The sequence below is a fragment of the Chiloscyllium plagiosum genome, unplaced genomic scaffold, assembly GCF_037043375.1.
Source record: "Chiloscyllium plagiosum isolate Xiang-an unplaced genomic scaffold, Cpla_swu_hap1 HiC_scaffold_1, whole genome shotgun sequence".
In the NCBI taxonomy this organism is placed as follows: domain Eukaryota; kingdom Metazoa; phylum Chordata; class Chondrichthyes; order Orectolobiformes; family Hemiscylliidae; genus Chiloscyllium; species Chiloscyllium plagiosum.
Window position 1 is genome coordinate 180,849,356 of NW_028270139.1, and position 25,538 is coordinate 180,874,893.

A 25,538-nucleotide genomic window follows, 5' to 3' on the forward strand; every position below is an offset into this window, starting at 1 on the left:
ACACCGGGATAATCACCGCCCACACTCACACTCACAGCGGGACAATCACCGCCCACACACACTCACACCGGGACAATCACTGTCCACACTCACACTCACACCGGGACAATCACCGCCCACACTCTCACTCACACCGGGACAATCACCGCCCACACTCACACACACACTCACACCGGGACAATCACCGCCCACACTCACACTCCCACACACATCGGGACAATCACCGCCCACACTCACACTCACACTCACACCGGGACAATCACCGCCCACACTCACACTGGGACAATCACCGCCCACACTCACACTCACACCGGGATAATCACCGCCCACACTCTCACTCACACCGGGACAATCACCGCCCACACTCACACACACACTCACACCGGGACAATCACCGCCCACACTCACACTGGGACAATCACCGCCCACACTCACACTCACACCGGGACAATCACCGCCCACACTCACACTCACACTGGGACAATCACCGCCCACACTCACACACACACTCACACCGGGACAATCACCGCCCACACTCACAAACACACCAGGACAATCACTGCCCACACTCACACTCACACCGGGACAATCACCGCCCACACTCACACACACACACACACACACCAGGACAATCACCGCCCACACTCACACAAACACACACTCACACCGGGACAATCACCGCCCACACACAAACACACACACACACACCGGGACAATCACCGCCCACACTCACACACACACACACACACACCGGGCCAATCACCGCCCACACTCACACACACACACACACCGGGACAATCACCGCCCACACTCACACACACACACTCACACCGGGACAATCACCGCCCACACTCACACACCCACACACACACACACACCGGGACAATCACCGCCCACACTCTCACTCACACCGGGACAATCACCGCCCACACTCACACTCACACCGGGACAATCACCACCCACACTCACACTCCCACAGGGACAATCACCGCCCACACACACACTCACACCGGGACAATCACCACCCACACTCACACTCCCACAGGGACAATCACCGCCCACACACACACCGGGATAATCACCGACCACACTCTCACTCACACCGGGACAATCACCGCCCACACTCACACTCACACTGGGAAAATCACCGCCCACACTCACACTCACACCGGGACAATCACCGCCCACACTCACACACACACTCACACCGGGACAATCACCGCCCACACTCACACTCACACCGGGACAATCACCGCCCACACTCACACTCACACCGGGACAATCACCGCCCACACTCACACACACACCAGGACAATCACCGCCCACACTCACACACACACCGGGACAATCACCGCCCACACTCTCACTCACACCGGAACAATCACCGCCCACACATACTCACACCGGGACAATCACTGTCCACACTCTCACTCACACCGGGACAATCACCGCCCACACTCACACACACACTCACACCGGGACAATCACCCCCACACTCACACTCACACCGGGACAATCACCGCCCACACATACTCACAGCGGGACAATCACCGCACACACACACTCACACCGGGACAATCACTGTCCACACTCACACACACATCGGGACAATCACCGCCCACACTCACACTCACACCGGGACAATCACCGCCCACACTCACAAACACACCAGGACAATCACTGCCCACACTCACACTCACACCGGGACAATCACGGCCCACACTCACACTCACACAGGGACAATCACCGCCCACAGTCACAAACACACCGGGACAATCACCGCCCACACACACACACACACACCGGGACAATCACCGCCCACACTCTCACACACACACACACACCAGGACAATCACCGCCCACACTCACACACTCACACCGGGACAATCACCGCCCACACACAAACACACACACACACACCGGGACAATCACCGCCCACACACACACACTCACACCGGGACAATCACCGCCCACACTCACACACACCGGGACAATCACCGCCCACACTCACACACACACACCGGGACAATCACCGCCCACACACTCACACACACACTCACACCGGGACAATCACCGCCCACACACACACAAACCGGGACAATCACCGCCCACACACACACTCACACCGGGACAATCACCGCCCACACTCACACACACACACACCGGGACAATCACCGCCCACACTCACACTCACACTCACACACACACAAACCGGGACAATCACCGCCCACACACACACACACACACACACACCGGGACAATCACCGCCCACACTCACACACACACACACCGGGACAATCACCGCCCACACTCACACACACTCACACCGGGACAATCACCGCCCACACACACTCACACCGGGACAATCACCGCCCACACACACACAAACCGGGACAATCACCGCCCACACTCACACTCACACCAAGACAATCACCGCGCACACACACACACACTCACACCGGGACAATCACCCCCCACACTCACACTCACACCGGGACAATCACCGCCCACACTCACACTCACACCGGGACAATCACCTCACACACACTCACACCGGGACAATCACCTCCCACACTCACACTCACACCGGGACAATCACCGCCCACACTCACACTCACACCGGGACAATCACCGCCCACACACACACACACTCACACCGGGATAATCACCGCCCACACTCACACACACACACTCACACCGGGACAATCACCGCCCACACTCACACACACACTCACACCGGGACAATCACCTCCCACACTCACACACACTCACACCGGGACAATCACCTCCCACACTCTCACACACACACACCGGGACAATCACCTCCCACACTCACACACACTCACACCGGGATAATCACCTCCCACACTCACACACACACACACACCGGGACAATCACCTCCCACACTCACACACACTCACACCGGGACAATCACCTCCCACACTCTCACACACACACACCGGGACAATCACCTCCCACACTCACACACACTCACACCGGGATAATCACCTCCCAAACTCACACACACTCACACCGGGATAATCACCGCCCACACTCACACTCACAGCGGGACAATCACCGCCCACACACACTCACACCGGGACAATCACTGTCCACACTCACACTCACACCGGGACAATCACCGCCCACACTCTCACTCACACCGGGACAATCACCGCCCACACTCACACACACACTCACACCGGGACAATCACCGCCCACACTCACACTCCCACACACATCGGGACAATCACCGCCCACACTCACACTCACACTCACACCGGGACAATCACCGCCCACACTCACACTGGGACAATCACCGCCCACACTCACACTCACACCGGGATAATCACCGCCCACACTCTCACTCACACCGGGACAATCACCGCCCACACTCACACACACACTCACACCGGGACAATCACCGCCCACACTCACACTGGGACAATCACCGCCCACACTCACACTCACACCGGGACAATCACCGCCCACACTCACACTCACACTGGGACAATCACCGCCCACACTCACACACACACTCACACCGGGACAATCACCGCCCACACTCACAAACACACCAGGACAATCACTGCCCACACTCACACTCACACCGGGACAATCACCGCCCACACTCACACACACACACACACACACCAGGACAATCACCGCCCACACTCACACAAACACACACTCACACCGGGACAATCACCGCCCACACACAAACACACACACACACACCGGGACAATCACCGCCCACACTCACACACACACACACACACACCGGGCCAATCACCGCCCACACTCACACACACACACACACCGGGACAATCACCGCCCACACTCACACACACACACTCACACCGGGACAATCACCGCCCACACTCACACACCCACACACACACACACACCGGGACAATCACCGCCCACACTCTCACTCACACCGGGACAATCACCGCCCACACTCACACTCACACCGGGACAATCACCACCCACACTCACACTCCCACAGGGACAATCACCGCCCACACACACACTCACACCGGGACAATCACCACCCACACTCACACTCCCACAGGGACAATCACCGCCCACACACACACCGGGATAATCACCGACCACACTCTCACTCACACCGGGACAATCACCGCCCACACTCACACTCACACTGGGAAAATCACCGCCCACACTCACACTCACACCGGGACAATCACCGCCCACACTCACACACACACTCACACCGGGACAATCACCGCCCACACTCACACTCACACCGGGACAATCACCGCCCACACTCACACTCACACCGGGACAATCACCGCCCACACTCACACACACACCAGGACAATCACCGCCCACACTCACACACACACCGGGACAATCACCGCCCACACTCTCACTCACACCGGAACAATCACCGCCCGCACTCACACACACACACACCAGGACAATCTCTGCCCACACTCACACCGGGACAATCACCGCCCACACTCTCACACACCGGGACAATCACCGCCCACACTCACACACACCGGGACAATCACCGCCCACACTCACACACACCGGGACAATCACCGCCCACACTCACACTCACACCAGGACAATCACTGCCCACACTCACACTCACACCGGGACAATCACTGCCCACACTCACACACACACCAGGACAATCACTGCCCACACTCACACACACACCGGGACAATCACCGCCCACACTCACACACACACCAGGACAATCACCGCCCACACTCACACTCACACCGGGACAATCACCGCCCACACTCACACACACACCGGGACAATCACCGCCCACACTCACACTCACACCGGGACAATCACCGCCCACACTCACACTCACACCGGGACAATCACCTCCCACACACACACACACTCACACCGGGATAATCACCGCCCACACTCACACACACACACTCACACCGGGACAATCACCTCCCACATTCTCACACACACTCACACCGGGACAATCACCTCCCACACTCTCACACACACACACCGGGACAATCACCTCCCACACTCACACACACTCACACCGGGATAATCACCGCCCACACTCACACTCACAGCGGGACAATCACCGCCCACACACACTCACACCGGGACAATCACTGTCCACACTCACACTCACACCGGGACAATCACCGCCCACACTCTCACTCACACCGGGACAATCACCGCCCACACTCACACACACACTCACATCGGGACAATCACCGCCCACACACACTCACACCGGGACAATCACCGCCCACACTCTCACTCACACCGGGACAATCACCGCCCACACTCACATCGGGACAATCACCGCCCACACTCACACACACACACACACACCGGGACAATCACCGTCCACACTCACACACACACACTCACATCGGGACAATCACCGCCCACACTCACACTCACACCGGGACAATCACCGCCCACACTCTCACTCACACCAGGACAATCACCGCCCACACACACACACCAGGACAATCACCGCCCACACTCACACTCACACCGGGACAATCACTGCCCACACTCACACTCACACCGGGACAATCACCGCCCACACTCTCACTCACACCAGGACAATCACCGCCCACACACACACACCAGGACAATCACCGCCCACACTCACACTCACACCGGGACAATCACTGCCCACACTCACACTCACACCGGGACAATCACCGCCCACACTCACACACACACACTCACACACCAGGACAATCACCGCCCACACTCACACAAACACACACTCACACCGGGACAATCACCGCCCACACACAAACACACACACACACACCGGGACAATCACCGCCCACACACACACACACACCGGGACAATCACCGCCCACACACACACCAGGACAATCACCGCCCACACTCACAAACACAGCGGGACAATCACCGCCCACACTCACACTCACACCAGGACAATCACCGCCCACACTCACACTCACACCGGGAAAATCACCGCCCACACTCACACCGGGACAATCACCGCCCACACTCACAAACACACCAGGACAATCACCGCCCACACTCACACTCACACCGGGAAAATCACCGCCCACACTCACAAACACACCAGGACAATCACCGCCCACACTCACACTCACACCGGGAAAATCACCGCCCACACTCACACCGGGACAATCACCGCCCACACTCACACACACACTCACACCGGGACAATCACCTCCCACACTCACACACACACTCACACCGGGACAATCACCGCCCACACTCACACACACACACTCACACCGGGACAATCACCGCCCAGACTCACACACACACTCACACCGGGACAATCACCGCCCACACTCACACTGGGACAATCACCGCCCACACTCACACTCACACCGGGACAATCACCGCCCACACTCACACCGGGACAATCACCGCCCACACTCACACTCACAGCGGGATAATCACCGCCCACACACACTCACACCGGGACAATCACCGCCCACACTCACACACACACACACTCACACCGGGACAATCACCGCACACACTCACACACACACTCACACCGGGACAATCACCGCCCACACTCACACTCACACCGGGACAATCACCGCCCACACTCACACTCACACCGGGACAATCACCGCCCACACTCACAAACACACCAGGACAATCACCGCCCACACTCACACTCACACCGGGAAAATCACCGCCCACACTCACACCGGGACAATCACCGCCCACACTCACACACACACTCACACCGGGACAATCACCTCCCACACACACACTCACACCGGGACAATCACCGCCCACACTCACACACACACACTCACACCGGGACAATCACCGCCCAGACTCACACACACACTCACACCGGGACAATCACCGCCCACACTCACACTGGGACAATCACCGCCCACACTCACACTCACACCGGGACAATCACCGCCCACACTCACACCGGGACAATCACCGCCCACACTCACACTCACAGCGGGACAATCACCGCCCACACACACTCACACCGGGACAATCACCGCCCAGACTCACACACACACTCACACCGGGACAATCACCGCCCACACTCACACTCACACCGGGACAATCACCGCCCACACTCTCACTCACACCAGGACAATCACCGCCCACACTCACACTCACACTGGGGCAATCCCCGCCCACACACACACTCACACCAGGACAATCACCGCCCACACTCACACTCACACCGGGACAATCACCGCCCACACTCACACCGGGACAATCACCGCCCACACTCTCACTCACACCGGGACAATCACCGCCCACACTCTCACTCACACCGGGACAATCACCGCCCACACTCACACCGGGACAATCACCGCCCACACTCACACTCACAGCGGGACAATCACCGCCCACACACACTCACACCGGGACAATCACCGCCCACACATACTCACACCGGGACAATCACTGTCCACACTCTCACTCACACCGGGACAATCACCGCCCACACTCACACACACACTCACACCGGGACAATCACCCCCACACTCACACTCACACCGGGACAATCACCGCCCACACATACTCACAGCGGGACAATCACCGCACACACACACTCACACCGGGACAATCACTGTCCACACTCACACACACATCGGGACAATCACCGCCCACACTCACACTCACACCGGGACAATCACCGCCCACACTCACACTGGGACAATCACCGCCCACACTCACACTCACACCGGGATAATCACCGCCCACACTCACACACACACCGGGACAATCACCGCCCACACTCACAAACACACCAGGACAATCACTGCCCACACTCACACTCACACCGGGACAATCACGGCCCACACTCACAAACACACCAGGACAATCACTGCCCACACTCACACTCACACAGGGACAATCACCGCCCACAGTCACAAACACACCGGGACAATCACCGCCCACACACACACACACACACCGGGACAATCACCGCCCACACTCTCACACACACACACACACCAGGACAATCACCGCCCACACTCACACACTCACACCGGGACAATCACCGCCCACACACAAACACACACACACACACCGGGACAATCACCGCCCACACACACACACACACCGGGACAATCACCGCCCACACTCACACACACCGGGACAATCACCGCCCACACTCACACACACACACCGGGACAATCACCGCCCACACACTCACACACACACTCACACCGGGACAATCACCGCCCACACACACACAAACCGGGACAATCACCGCCCACACACACACTCACACCGGGACAATCACCGCCCACACTCACACACACACACACCGGGACAATCACCGCCCACACTCACACTCACACTCACACACACACAAACCGGGACAATCACCGCCCACACACACACACACACACCGGGACAATCACCGCCCACACTCACACACACACACACCGGGACAATCACCGCCCACACTAACACACTCACACCGGGACAATCACCGCCCACACACACTCACACCGGGACAATCACCGCCCACACACACACAAACCGGGACAATCACCGCCCACACTCACACTCACACCAAGACAATCACCGCGCACACACACACACACTCACACCGGGACAATCACCCCCCACACTCACACTCACACCGGGACAATCACCGCCCACACTCACACTCACACCGGGACAATCACCTCACACACACTCACACCGGGACAATCACCTCCCACACTCACACTCACACCGGGACAATCACCGCCCACACTCACACTCACACCGGGACAATCACCGCCCACACACACACACACTCACACCGGGATAATCACCGCCCACACTCACACACACACACTCACACCGGGACAATCACCGCCCACACTCACACACACACTCACACCGGGACAATCACCTCCCACACTCACACACACTCACACCGGGACAATCACCTCCCACACTCTCACACACACTCACACCGGGACAATCACCTCCCACACTCACACACACTCACACCGGGACAATCACCTCCCACACTCACACTCACACACACCGGGACAATCACCTCCCACACTCACACACACTCACACCGGGATAATCACCTCCCAAACTCACACACACTCACACCGGGATAATCACCGCCCACACTCACACTCACAGCGGGACAATCACCGCCCACACACACTCACACCGGGACAATCACTGTCCACACTCACACTCACACCGGGACAATCACCGCCCACACTCTCACTCACACCGGGACAATCACCGCCCACACTCACACACACACTCACACCGGGACAATCACCGCCCACACTCACACTCCCACACACATCGGGACAATCACCGCCCACACTCACACTCACACTCACACCGGGACAATCACCGCCCACACTCACACTGGGACAATCACCGCCCACACTCACACTCACACCGGGATAATCACCGCCCACACTCTCACTCACACCGGGACAATCACCGCCCACACTCACACACACACTCACACCGGGACAATCACCGCCCACACTCACACTGGGACAATCACCGCCCACACTCACACTCACACCGGGACAATCACCGCCCACACTCACACTCACACTGGGACAATCACCGCCCACACTCACACACACACTCACACCGGGACAATCACCGCCCACACTCACAAACACACCAGGACAATCACTGCCCACACTCACACTCACACCGGGACAATCACCGCCCACACTCACACACACACACACACACACCAGGACAATCACCGCCCACACTCACACAAACACACAGTCACACCGGGACAATCACCGCCCACACACAAACACACACACACACACCGGGACAATCACCGCCCACACTCACACACACACACACACACACCGGGCCAATCACCGCCCACACTCACACACACACACACACCGGGACAATCACCGCCCACACTCACACACACACACTCACACCGGGACAATCACCGCCCACACTCACACACCCACACACACACACACACCGGGACAATCACCGCCCACACTCTCACTCACACCGGGACAATCACCGCCCACACTCACACTCACACCGGGACAATCACCACCCACACTCACACTCCCACAGGGACAATCACCGCCCACACACACACTCACACCGGGACAATCACCACCCACACTCACACTCCCACAGGGACAATCACCGCCCACACACACACCGGGATAATCACCGACCACACTCTCACTCACACCGGGACAATCACCGCCCACACTCACACTCACACTGGGAAAATCACCGCCCACACTCACACTCACACCGGGACAATCACCGCCCACACTCACACACACACTCACACCGGGACAATCACCGCCCACACTCACACTCACACCGGGACAATCACCGCCCACACTCACACTCACACCGGGACAATCACCGCCCACACTCACACACACACCAGGACAATCACCGCCCACACTCACACACACACCGGGACAATCACCGCACACACTCTCACTCACACCGGAACAATCACCGCCCGCACTCACACACACTCACACCGGGACAATCACCGCCCACACTCACAAACACACCAGGACAATCTCTGCCCACACTCACACCGGGACAATCACCGCCCACACTCACAAACACACCGGGACAATCACCGCCCACACTCTCACACACCGGGACAATCACCGCCCACACTCACACACACCGGGACAATCACCGCCCACACTCACACACACCGGGACAATCACCGCCCACACTCACACTCACACCAGGACAATCACTGCCCACACTCACACTCACACCGGGACAATCACTGCCCACACTCACACACACACCAGGACAATCACTGCCCACACTCACACACACACCGGGACAATCACCGCCCACACTCACACACACACCAGGACAATCACCGCCCACACTCACACTCACACCGGGACAATCACTGCCCACACTCACACACACACCGGGACAATCACCGCCCACACTCACACTCACACCGGGACAATCACCGCCCACACTCACACTCACACCGGGACAATCACCTCCCACACACACACACACTCACACCGGGATAATCACCGCCCACACTCACACACACACACTCACACCGGGACAATCACCTCCCACATTCTCACACACACTCACACCGGGACAATCACCGCCCACACTCTCACACACACACACCGGGACAATCACCTCCCACACTCACACACACTCACACCGGGATAATCACCGCCCACACTCACACTCACAGCGGGACAATCACCGCCCACACACACACACACTCACACCGGGATAATCACCGCCCACACTCACACACACACACTCACACCGGGACAATCACCTCCCACATTCTCACACACACTCACACCGGGACAATCACCTCCCACACTCTCACACACACACACCGGGACAATCACCTCCCACACTCACACACACTCACACCGGGATAATCACCGCCCACACTCACACTCACAGCGGGACAATCACCGCCCACACACACTCACACCGGGACAATCACTGTCCACACTCACACTCACACCGGGACAATCACCGCCCACACTCTCACTCACACCGGGACAATCACCGCCCACACTCACACACACACTCACATCGGGACAATCACCGCCCACACACACTCACACCGGGACAATCACCGCCCACACTCTCACTCACACCGGGACAATCACCGCCCACACTCACATCGGGACAATCACCGCCCACACTCACACACACACACACACACCGGGACAATCACCGCCCACACTCACACACACACACTCACATCGGGACAATCACCGCCCACACTCACACTCACACCGGGACAATCACCGCCCACACTCTCACTCACACCAGGACAATCACCGCCCACACACACACCAGGACAATCACCGCCCACACTCACACTCACACCGGGACAATCACTGCCCACATCTCACTCACACCGGGACAATCACCGCCCACACTCACACACACACACTCACACACCAGGACAATCACCGCCCACACTCACACAAACACACACTCACACCGGGACAATCACCGCCCACACACAAACACACACACACACACCGGGACAATCACCGCCCACACACACACACACACACCGGGACAATCACCGCCCACACACACACACACACCAGGACAATCACCGCCCACACTCACAAACACAGCGGGACAATCACCGCCCACACTCACACTCACACCAGGACAATCACCGCCCACACTCACACTCACACCGGGAAAATCACCGCCCACACTCACACCGGGACAATCACCGCCCACACTCACAAACACACCAGGACAATCACCGCCCACACTCACACTCACACCGGGAAAATCACCGCCCACACTCACAAACACACCAGGACAATCACCGCCCACACTCACACTCACACCGGGAAAATCACCGCCCACACTCACACCGGGACAATCACCGCCCACACTCACACACACACTCACACCGGGACAATCACCTCCCACACTCACACACACACTCACACCGGGACAATCACCGCCCACACTCACACACACACACTCACACCGGGACAATCACCGCCCAGACTCACACACACACTCACACCGGGACAATCACCGCCCACACTCACACTGGGACAATCACCGCCCACACTCACACTCACACCGGGACAATCACCGCCCACACTCACACCGGGACAATCACCGCCCACACTCACACTCACAGCGGGACAATCACCGCCCACACACACTCACACCGGGACAATCACCGCCCACACTCACACACACACACACTCACACCGGGACAATCACCGCACACACTCACACACACACTCACACCGGGACAATCACCGCCCACACTCACACTCACACCGGGACAATCACCGCCCACACTCACACTCACACCGGGACAATCACCGCCCACACTCACAAACACACCAGGACAATCACCGCCCACACTCACACTCACACCGGGAAAATCACCGCCCACACTCACACCGGGACAATCACCGCCCACACTCACACACACACTCACACCGGGACAATCACCTCCCACACACACACTCACACCGGGACAATCACCGCCCACACTCACACACACACACTCACACCGGGACAATCACCGCCCAGACTCACACACACACTCACACCGGGACAATCACCGCCCACACTCACACTCACACCGGGACAATCACCGCCCACACTCACACCGGGACAATCACCGCCCACACTCACACTCACAGCGGGACAATCACCGCCCACACACACTCACACCGGGACAATCACCGCCCAGACTCACACACACACTCACACCAGGACAATCACCGCCCACACTCACACTGGGACAATCACCGCCCACACTCACACTCACACCGGGACAATCACCGCCCACACTCACACTCACACCGGGACAATCACCGCCCACACTCACACACACACCGGGACAATCACCGCCCACACTCTCACACACACTCACACCGGGACAATCACCGCCCACACTCACACAAACACACACTCACACCGGGACAATCACCGCCCACACACAAACACACACACACACACCGGGACAATCACCGCCCACACTCACACACACACACACACACCGGGACAATCACCGCCCACACACAAACACACACACACACACCAGGACAATCACCGCCCACACTCACACAAACACACACTCACACCGGGACAATCACCGCCCACACACAAACACACACACACACACCGGGACAATCACCGCCCACACTCACACACACACACACACACCGGGACAATCACCGCCCACACTCTCACTCACACTCACACCGGGACAATCACCGCCCACACTCACACTCACACCGGGACAATCACCGCCCACACTCACACTCCCACAGGGACAATCACCGCCCACACACACACTCACACCGGGACAATCACCGCCCACACTCTCACTCACACTCACACCGGGACAATCACCGCCCACACTCACACTGGGAAAATCACCGCCCACACTCACACTCACACCGGGACAATCACCGCCCACACTCTCACTCACACCGGGAAAATCACCGCCGACACTCACACACCCACACACACACACACACCGGGACAATCACCGCCCACACTCTCACTCACACTCACACCGGGACAATCACCGCCCACACTCACACTCACACCGGGACAATCACCGCCCACACTCACACTCCCACAGGGACAATCACCGCCCACACACACACTCACACCGGGACAATCACCGCCCACACTCTCACTCACACTCACACCGGGACAATCACCGCCCACACTCACACTGGGAAAATCACCGCCCACACTCACACTCACACCGGGACAATCACCGCCCACACTCTCACTCACACCGGGACAATCACCGCCCACACTCACACTCACACCGGGACAATCACCGCCGACACTCACACTCACACCGGGACAATCACCGCCCACACTCTCACTCACACCGGGACAATCACCGCCCACACTCACACTCACACCGGGACAATCACCGCCCACACTCACACTCACACCGGGACAATCACCGCCCACACTCACACACACACCGGGACAATCACCGCCCACACTCTCACTCACACCGGGACAATCAACGCCCGCACTCACACACACTCACACCGGGACAATCACCGCCCACACTCACAAACACACCCGGACAATCACTGCCCACACTCACACTCACACCGGGACAATCACCGCCCACACTCACACTCACACCGGGACAATCACCGCCCACACTCTCACTCACACCGGGACAATCACCGCCCACACTCACACACACACCGGGACAATCACCGCCCACACTCTCACACACCGGGACAATCACCGCCCACACTCACACACACCGGGACAATCACCGCCCACACTCACACTCACACCAGGACAATCACTGCCCACACACACACTCACACACACACACACACCGGGACAATCACCGCCCACACTCATACCGGGACAATCACCGCCCACACTCACACTCACACCAGGACAATCACTGCCCACACACACACTAACACACTCACACCGGGACAATCACCGCCCACACTCACAAACACACCAGGACAATCACTGCCCACACTCACAAACACACTCACACCGGGACAATCACTGCCCACACACACACTAACACACTCATACCGGGACAATCACCGCCCACACTCACACTCACACCGGGACAATCACTGCCCACACTCTCACACACACACCGGGACAATCACCGACCACACACACACACACCAGGACAATCACCGCCCACACTCACACTCACACCGGGACAATCACCGGCCACACACACACACACACCGGGACAATCACCACCCACACGCACACTCACACCGGGACAATCACCGCCCACACTCACACACACACCGGGACAATCACTGCCCACACTCACACACACTCACACCGGGACAATGACCGCCCACACACACACACACCGGGACAATCACGGCCCACACTCACACACCGGGACAATCACCGCCCACACTCACACTCACACCAGGACAATCACCGCCCACACTAACACACTCACACCGGGACAATCACCGCCCACACACACACACACACCGGGACAATCACTGCCCACACTCACACACACTCACACCGGGACAATGACCGCCCACACACACACACACACCGGGACAATCACGGCCCACACTCACACACCGGGACAATCACCGCCCACACTCACACTCACACCAGGACAATCACCGCCCACACACACACACACACCGGGACAATCACCGCCCACACTTACACTCACACCAGGACATTCACCGCCCACACACACTCACACCGGGACAATCACCGCCCACACTCACATCGGGACAATCACCGCCCACACTCACACACTCACACACACACCGGGACAATCACTGCCCACACTCACACTCACACCGGGACAATCACCGCCCACACTCTCACTCACACCGGGACAATCACCGCCCACACACACACACACATACACACACACCGGGACAATCACCGCCCACACACACACACACACACTCACACGGGGCCAATCACCGCCCACACTCACACACACACACTCACACCGGGACAATCACCGCCCACACACTCACACAGACACACACACCGGGACAATCACCGCCCACACTCACACACACACCGGGACAATCACCGCCCACACTCTCACACTCTCACTCACACCGGGACAATCACCGCCCACACTCTCACACTCTCACTCACACCGGGACAATCACCGCCCACACTCACACACACACACTCACACCGGGACAATCACCGCCCACACACACACCGGGACAATCACCGCCCACACTCACACCGGGACAATCACCGCCCACACACACACTCACACCGGGACAATCACCGCCCACACACACACCGGGACAATCACCGCCCACACTCACTCCCACACACACCGGGACAATCACCGCCCACACTCACTCCCACACACAACGGGACAATCACCGCCCACACTCACACTCACACCGGGACAATCACCGCCCACACACACACCGGGACAATCACGGCCCACACTCACACACCGGGACAATCACCGCCCACACTCACACTCACACCAGGACATTCACCGCCCACACTCACACACACACCGGGACAATCACCGCCCACACTCACACTCACACCGGGACAATCACCGCCCACACTCACATCGGGACAATCACCGCCCACACTCACACACTCACACACACACCGGGACAATCACTGCCCACACTCACACTCACACCGGGACAATCACCGCCCACACTCTCACTCACACCGGGACAATCACCGCCCACACACACACACACATACACACACACCGGGACAATCAACGCCCACACACACTCACACACACACTCACACCGGGACAATCACCGCCCACACTCACACACACACCGGGTCAATCACTGCCCACACTCACACTCACACCGGGACAATCACCGCCCACACACACACACACCGGGACAATCACCGCCCACACACACACACACACACTCACACCGGGACAATCACTGCCCACACTCACACACACACTCACACAGGGACAATCACCGCCCACACTCACACACACACACTTACACCGGGACAATCACCGCCCACACACACACACACACACACACCGGGACAATCACCGCCCACACACACACACACACCAGGACAATCACCGCCCACACTCACACACTCACACCGGGACAATCAACGCCCACACTCACACACACACAGTGACAATCACCGCCCACACTCTCACTCACACCAGGACAATCACCGCCCACACTCACATTCACACCGGGACAATCACCGCCCACACACACACTCACACCGGGACAATCACCGCCCACACACACACACACACTCACACGGGGACAATCACCGCCCACACTCACACACACACACACACCGGGACAATCACCGCCCACACTCACACACACACACACACCGGGACAATCACCGCCCACACTCTCACACACACCGGGACAATCACGGCCCACACTCACACACTCTCACTCACACCGGGACAATCACCACCCACACTCACACACTCACACACACACCAGGACAATCACTGCCCACACTCTGACTCACACCAGGACAATCACCGCCCACACTCACACACACACTCACACCGGGACAATCACCGCCCACACTCACACACTCACACCGGGACAATCACCGCCCACACACACACACTCACACCGGGACAATCACTGCCCACACTCACACTGGACAATCACCGCCCACACTCACACTCACACCGGGATAATCACCGCCCACACTCTCACTCACACCGGGACAATCACCGCCCACACTCTCACTCACACACACACTCACACCGGGATAATCACTGCCCACACTCACACTGGGACAATCACCGCCCACACTCACACACACACCGGGATAATCACCTCCCACACTCACACACACACTCACACCGGGATAATCACCGCCCACACTCACACACACACTCACACCGGGACAATCACCGCCCACACACACACACACACACACACCGGGACAATCACCGCCCACACTCACACACACACAGGGACAATCACCGCCCACACACACACTCACACCGGGACAATCACAGCCCACACTCACACACACACACACCGGGACAATCACCGCCCACACTCACACACACACTCACACCGGGATAATCACCGCCCACACTCACACACACACTCACACCGGGACAATCACCGCCCACACACACACACACACTCACACCGGGACAATCACCGCCCACACACACACTCACACCGGGACAATCACAGCCCACACTCACACACACACACACCGGGACAATCACCGCCCACACTCACACTCACACAGGGACAATCACCGCCCACACTCACACTCACACCGGGACAATCATCGCCCACACTCACAAACACACCAGGACAATCACTGCCCACACTCACACTCACACCGGGACAATCACCGCCCACACACACACACACACCGGGACAATCACCGCCCACACACACTCACACACTCACACCGGGATAATCACCGCCCACACTCACACACACACTCACACCGGGACAATCACCGCCCACACACACACACACACTCACACCGGGACAATCACCGCCCACACACACACTCACACCGGGACAATCACAGCCCACACTCACACACACACACACCGGGACAATCACCGCCCACACTCACACTCACACAGGGACAATCACCGCCCACACTCACACTCACACCGGGACAATCATCGCCCACACTCACAAACACACCAGGACAATCACTGCCCACACTCACACTCACACCGGGACAATCACCGCCCACACACACACACACACCGGGACAATCACCGCCCACACACACTCACACACACACACCGGGACAATCACCGCCCACACTCTCACACACACTCACACCGGGACAATCACCGCCCACACTCTCACACACACTCACACCGGGACAATCACCGCCCACACTCACACACACACTCACACCGGGACAATCACCGCCCACACTCACACACACACACCGGGACAATCACCGCCCACACTCACACCGGGACAATCACTGCCCACACTCACACCGGGACAATCACTGCCCACACTCACACCGGGACAATCACCGCCCACAGTCACACTCACACCGGGATAATCACCGCCCACACTCTCACTCACACCGGGACAATCACCGCCCACACTCTCACTCACACACACACTCACACCGGGACAATCACTGCCCACACTCACACTGGGACAATCACCGCCCACACTCACACTCACACCGGGATAATCACCGCCCACACTCACACTCACACCGGGACAATCACCTCCCACACTCACACACACACTCACACCGGGATAATCACCGCCCACACTCACACACACACTCACACCGGGACAATCACCGCACACACACACACACACACACACACACACACACACACACACCGGGACAATCACCGCCCACACTCACACACTCTCACTCACACCGGGTCAATCACCGCCCACACTCTCACACACACCGGGACAATCACCGCCCACACTCACACACACACACTCACACCGGGACAATCACCGCCCACACTCACACACACACTCACACCGGGACAATCACCGCCCACACACACACACACACACACTCACACCGGGACAATCACCGCCCACACTCACACACTCTCACTCACACCGGGTCAATCACCGCCCACACTCTCACACACACCGGGACAATCACCGCCCACACTCACACACACTCACACCGGGACAATCACCGCCCACACTCACACACACACTCACACCGGGACAATCACCGCCCACACACACACACACACACACACACACACCGGGACAATCACCGCCCACACTCACACACACACTCACACCGGGACAATCACCGCCCACACTCACACACACACACCGGGACAATCACCGCCCACACTCTCACACACACTCACACCGGGACAATCACCGCCCACACTCACACACACACTCACACCGGGACAATCACCGCCCACACTCACTCACACACACACTCACACCGGGACAATCACCGCCCACACACACACACACACACACACCGGGACAATCACCGCCCACACTCACACACACACACCGGGACAATCACCGCCCACACTCTCACACACACTCACACCGGGACAATCACCGCCCACACACACACACACACACTCACACCGGGACAATCACCGCCCACACACACACACACACTCACACCGGGACAATCACCGCCCACACACACACACACACTCACACCGGGACAATCACCGCCCACACTCACACACACACTCACACCGGGACAATCACCGCCCACACTCACACACACACACCGGGACAATCACCGCCCACACTCACACCGGGACAATCACTGCCCACACTCACACTGGGATAATCACCGCCCACACTCTCACTCACACCGGGACAATCACCGCCCACACTCTCACTCACACACACACTCACACCGGGACAATCACTGCCCACACTCACACTGGGACAATCACCGCCCACACTCACACTCACACCGGGATTATCACCGCCCACACTCACACTCACACCGGGACAATCACCGCCCACACTCACACACACACTCACACCGGGACAATCAGCTCCCACACTCACACACACACTCACACCGGGATAATCACCGCCCACACTCACACACACACTCACACCGGGACAATCACCGCCCACACACACACACACCGGGACAATCACCGCACACACACACACACACACACACTCACACCGGGACAATCACCGCCCACACTCACACACACACTCACACCGGGATAATCACCGCCCACACTCACACACACACTCACACCGGGACAATCACCGCCCACACACACACACACCGGGACAATCACCGCCCACACTCACACACTCACACACACACCAGGACAATCACTGCCCACACTCACACCGGGACAATCACCGCCCACACTCACACACACACACCGGGACAATCACCGCCCACACTCACACACACACACCGGGACAATCACCGCCCACACTCTCACACACACTCACACCGGGACAATCACCGCCCACACTCACACACACACTCACACCGGGACAATCACCGCCCACACTCACACACACACACCGGGACAATCACCGCCCACACTCACACACACACTCACACCGGGACAATCACTGCCCACACTCACACTGGGACAATCACCGCCCACACTCACACTCACACCGGGATAATCACCGCCCACACTCTCACTCACACCGGGACAATCACCGCCCACACTCTCACTCACACACACACTCACACCGGGACAATCACTGCCCACACTCACACTGGGACAATTACCGCCCACACTCACACTCACACCGGGACAATCACCTCCCACACTCACACACACACTCACACCGGGACAATCACCGCCCACACTCACACACACACTCACACCGGGACAATCACCGCCCACACACACACACACACACACACACCGGGACAATCACCTCCCACACTCACACACACACTCACACCGGGACAATCACCTCCCACACTCACACACACACTCACACCCGGATAATCACCGCCCACACTCACACACACACTCACACCGGGACAATCACCGCCCACACTCACACACACACAGGGACAATCACCGCCCACACTCACATACACACCAGGACAATCACTGCCCACACTCACACTCACACCGGGACAATCACCGCCCACACACACACTCACACCGGGACAATCACCGCCCACACTCTCACACACACTCACACCGGGACAATCACCGCCCACACTCACACACACACTCACACCGGGACAATCACCGCCCACACTCACACACACACACCGGGACAATCACCGCCCACACTCACACTCACACCAGGACAATCACCGCCCACACTCACACACACACTCACACCGGGACAATCACTGCCCACACTCACACTGGGACAATCACCGCCCACACTCTCACTCACACCGGGACAATCACCGCCCACACTCTCACTCACACACACACTCACACCGGGACAATCACTGCCCACACTCACACACACACTCACACCGGGACAATCACCGCCCACACTCACACACACACACCGGGACAATCACCGCCCACACTCACACACACACTCACACCGGGACAATCACCGCCCACACTCACAGACACATACCGGGACAATCACCGCCCACACTCACACCGGGACAATCACTGCCCACACTCACACTCACACCGGGACAATCACTGCCCACACTCACACTCACACCGGGACAATCACCTCCCACACTCACACACACACTCACACCGGGATAATCACCGCACACACACACACACACACACACACACACCGGGACAATCACCGCCCACACACACACACACACACACACACACACACACACACCGGGACAATCACCGCCCACACACACACACACACACACACTCACACCGGGACAATCACCGCCCACACTCACACACTCTCACTCACACCGGGTCAATCACCGCCCACACTCACACACACACAGGGACAATCACCGCCCACACTCACACACACACCAGGACAATCACTGCCCACACTCACACTCACACCGGGACAATCACCGCCCACACACACACTCACACCGGGACAATCACAGCCCACACTCACACACACACACACACACACACCGGGACAATCACCGCCCACACACACACACACCGGGACAATCAACGCCCACACTCACACTCACACCAGGACAATCACTGCCCACACTCTCACTCACACCAGGACAATCACCGCCCACACTCACACTCACACCGGGACAATCACCGCCCACACACACACATACACACTCACACGGGGACAATCACCGCCCACACTCACACACACACCGGGACAATCACCGCCCACACACACACACACACACACACACCGGGACAATCACCGCCCACACTCACACTCACACCGGGACAATCACCGCCCACACACACACATACACACTCACACGGGGACAATCACCGCCCACACTCACACACACACACACACCGGGACAATCACCGCCCACACTCACACTCACATCGGGACAATCACCGCCCACACTCTCACACACACCGGGACAATCACCGCCCACACTCACACACACACACTCACACCGGGACAATCACCGCCCACACTCTCACACTCTCACTCACACCGGGACAATCACCGCCCACACTCACACACACACACACCGGGACAATCACCGCCCACACTCACACACTCTCACTCACACCGGGACAATCACCGCCCACACTCACACACACACACACCGGGACAATCACCGCCCACACTCTCACACTCTCACTCACACCGGGACAATCACCGCCCACACTCACACACACACACACCGGGACAATCACCGCCCACACTCTCACACACACTCACACCGGGAAAATCACCGCCCACACTCACACACACACTCACACCGGGACAATCACCGCCCACACACACACACACACACCAGGACAATCACCGCCCACACTCACACACACACTCACACCGGGACAATCACCGCCCACACTCACACACACACTCACACCGGGACAATCACCGCCCACACTCACACACACACACCGGGACAATCACCGCCCACACTCACACACACACACCAGGACAATCACCGCCCACACTCACACACACACTCACACCGGGACAATCACTGCCCACACTCACATTGGGACAATCACCGCCCACACTCTCACTCACACCGGGACAATCACCGCCCACACTCTCACTCACACACACACTCACACCGGGACAATCACTGCCCACACTCACACTGGGACAATCACCGCCCACACTCACACTCACACCGGGATAATCACCGCCCACACTCACACTCACACCGGGACAATCACCTCCCACACTCACACCGGGATAATCACCGCCCACACTCACACACACACTCACACCGGGACAATCACCGCCCACACTCACACACTCTCACTCACACCGGGTCAATCACCGCCCACACTCACACACACACCGGGACAATCAACGCCCACACTCACAAACATACCAGGACAATCACTGCCCACACTCACACCGGGACAATCACAGCCCACACTCTCACACACACACACACACACACACACACCGGGACAATCACAGCCCACACTCTCACTCTCACACACACACACACACACACCGGGACAATCACCGCCCACACTCACACACACACCGGGACAATCAACGCCCACACTCACACACACACCGGGACAATCACTGCCCACACTCACTCTCCCTCACACCGGGTCAATCAACGCCCACACTCACACACACACCGGGACAATCACCGCCCACACTCACACACACACACTCACACGGGGACAATCACCGCCCACACTCACACACACACACTCACACCGGGACAATCACCGCCCACACACTCACACAGACACACACACCGGGACAATCACCGCCCACACTCACACACACACACTCACACCGGGACAATCACCGCCCACACTCTCACACTCTCACTCACACCGGGACAATCACCGCCCACACACTCACAACACACACACCGGGACAATCACCGCCCACACACACACACATCGGGACAATCACCGCCCACACTCTCACTCACACCGGGACAATCACCGCTTACACTCACACACACACACTCACACCGGGACAATCACCGCCCACACACACACACATCGGGACAATCACCGCCCACACTCTCACACACACACTCACACCGGGACAATCACCGCCCACACAGACACACATCGGGACAATCACCACCCACACTCACACACACACACTCACACCGGGACAATCACCACCCACACTCTCACACTCTCACTCACACCGGGACAATCACCGCCCACACTCACACACACACACTCACACCGGGACAATCACCGCCCACACACACACCGGGACAATCACCGCCCACACTCACACCGGGACAATCACCGCCCACACTCACACTCACACCGGGACAATCACCGCCCACACTCACACCGGGACAATCACCGCCCACACTCACTCCCACACACACCGGGACAATCACTGCCCACACTCACACTCACACCGGGACAATCACCGCCCACACTCACTCCCACTCACACCGGGACAATCACACACTCTCACTCACACCGGGACAATCACCGCCCACACGCTCACACACACTCACACCGGGACAATCACCGCCCACACTCACACACACACTCACACCGGGACAATCACCGCCCACACTCACACTGGGACAATCACCCCCCACACTCACACCGGGATAATCACCGCCCACACTCTCACTCACACCGGGATAATCATCGCCCACACTCACACTCACACACACACCGGGTCAATCACCGCCCACACTCTCACTCACACCGGGACAATCACTGCCCACACTCACACTGGGACAATCACCGCCCACACTCACACTCACACCGGGATAATCACCGCCCACACTCACACTCACACCGGGACAATCACCTCCCACACTCACACACACACTCACACCGGGATAATCATCGCCCACACTCACACACACTCACACCGGGACAATCACCGCCCACACTCACACACACACTCACACCGGGATAATCATCGCCCACACTCACACACACACACTCACACCGGGACAATCACCGCCCACACTCACACACACACTCACACCGGGA

The 25,538-nt window shown here is 58.4% G+C and overlaps 1 protein-coding gene across 6 annotated transcripts in view; it reads right to left on the reverse strand.

Annotated features, from left to right (window-relative positions):
* Positions 1–25,538, reverse strand: part of LOC122543814 (rho-related BTB domain-containing protein 1) — a 374,953-nt gene that overhangs the window by 143,328 nt on the left and 206,087 nt on the right. The gene's annotated exons all lie outside the window — the stretch shown is intronic.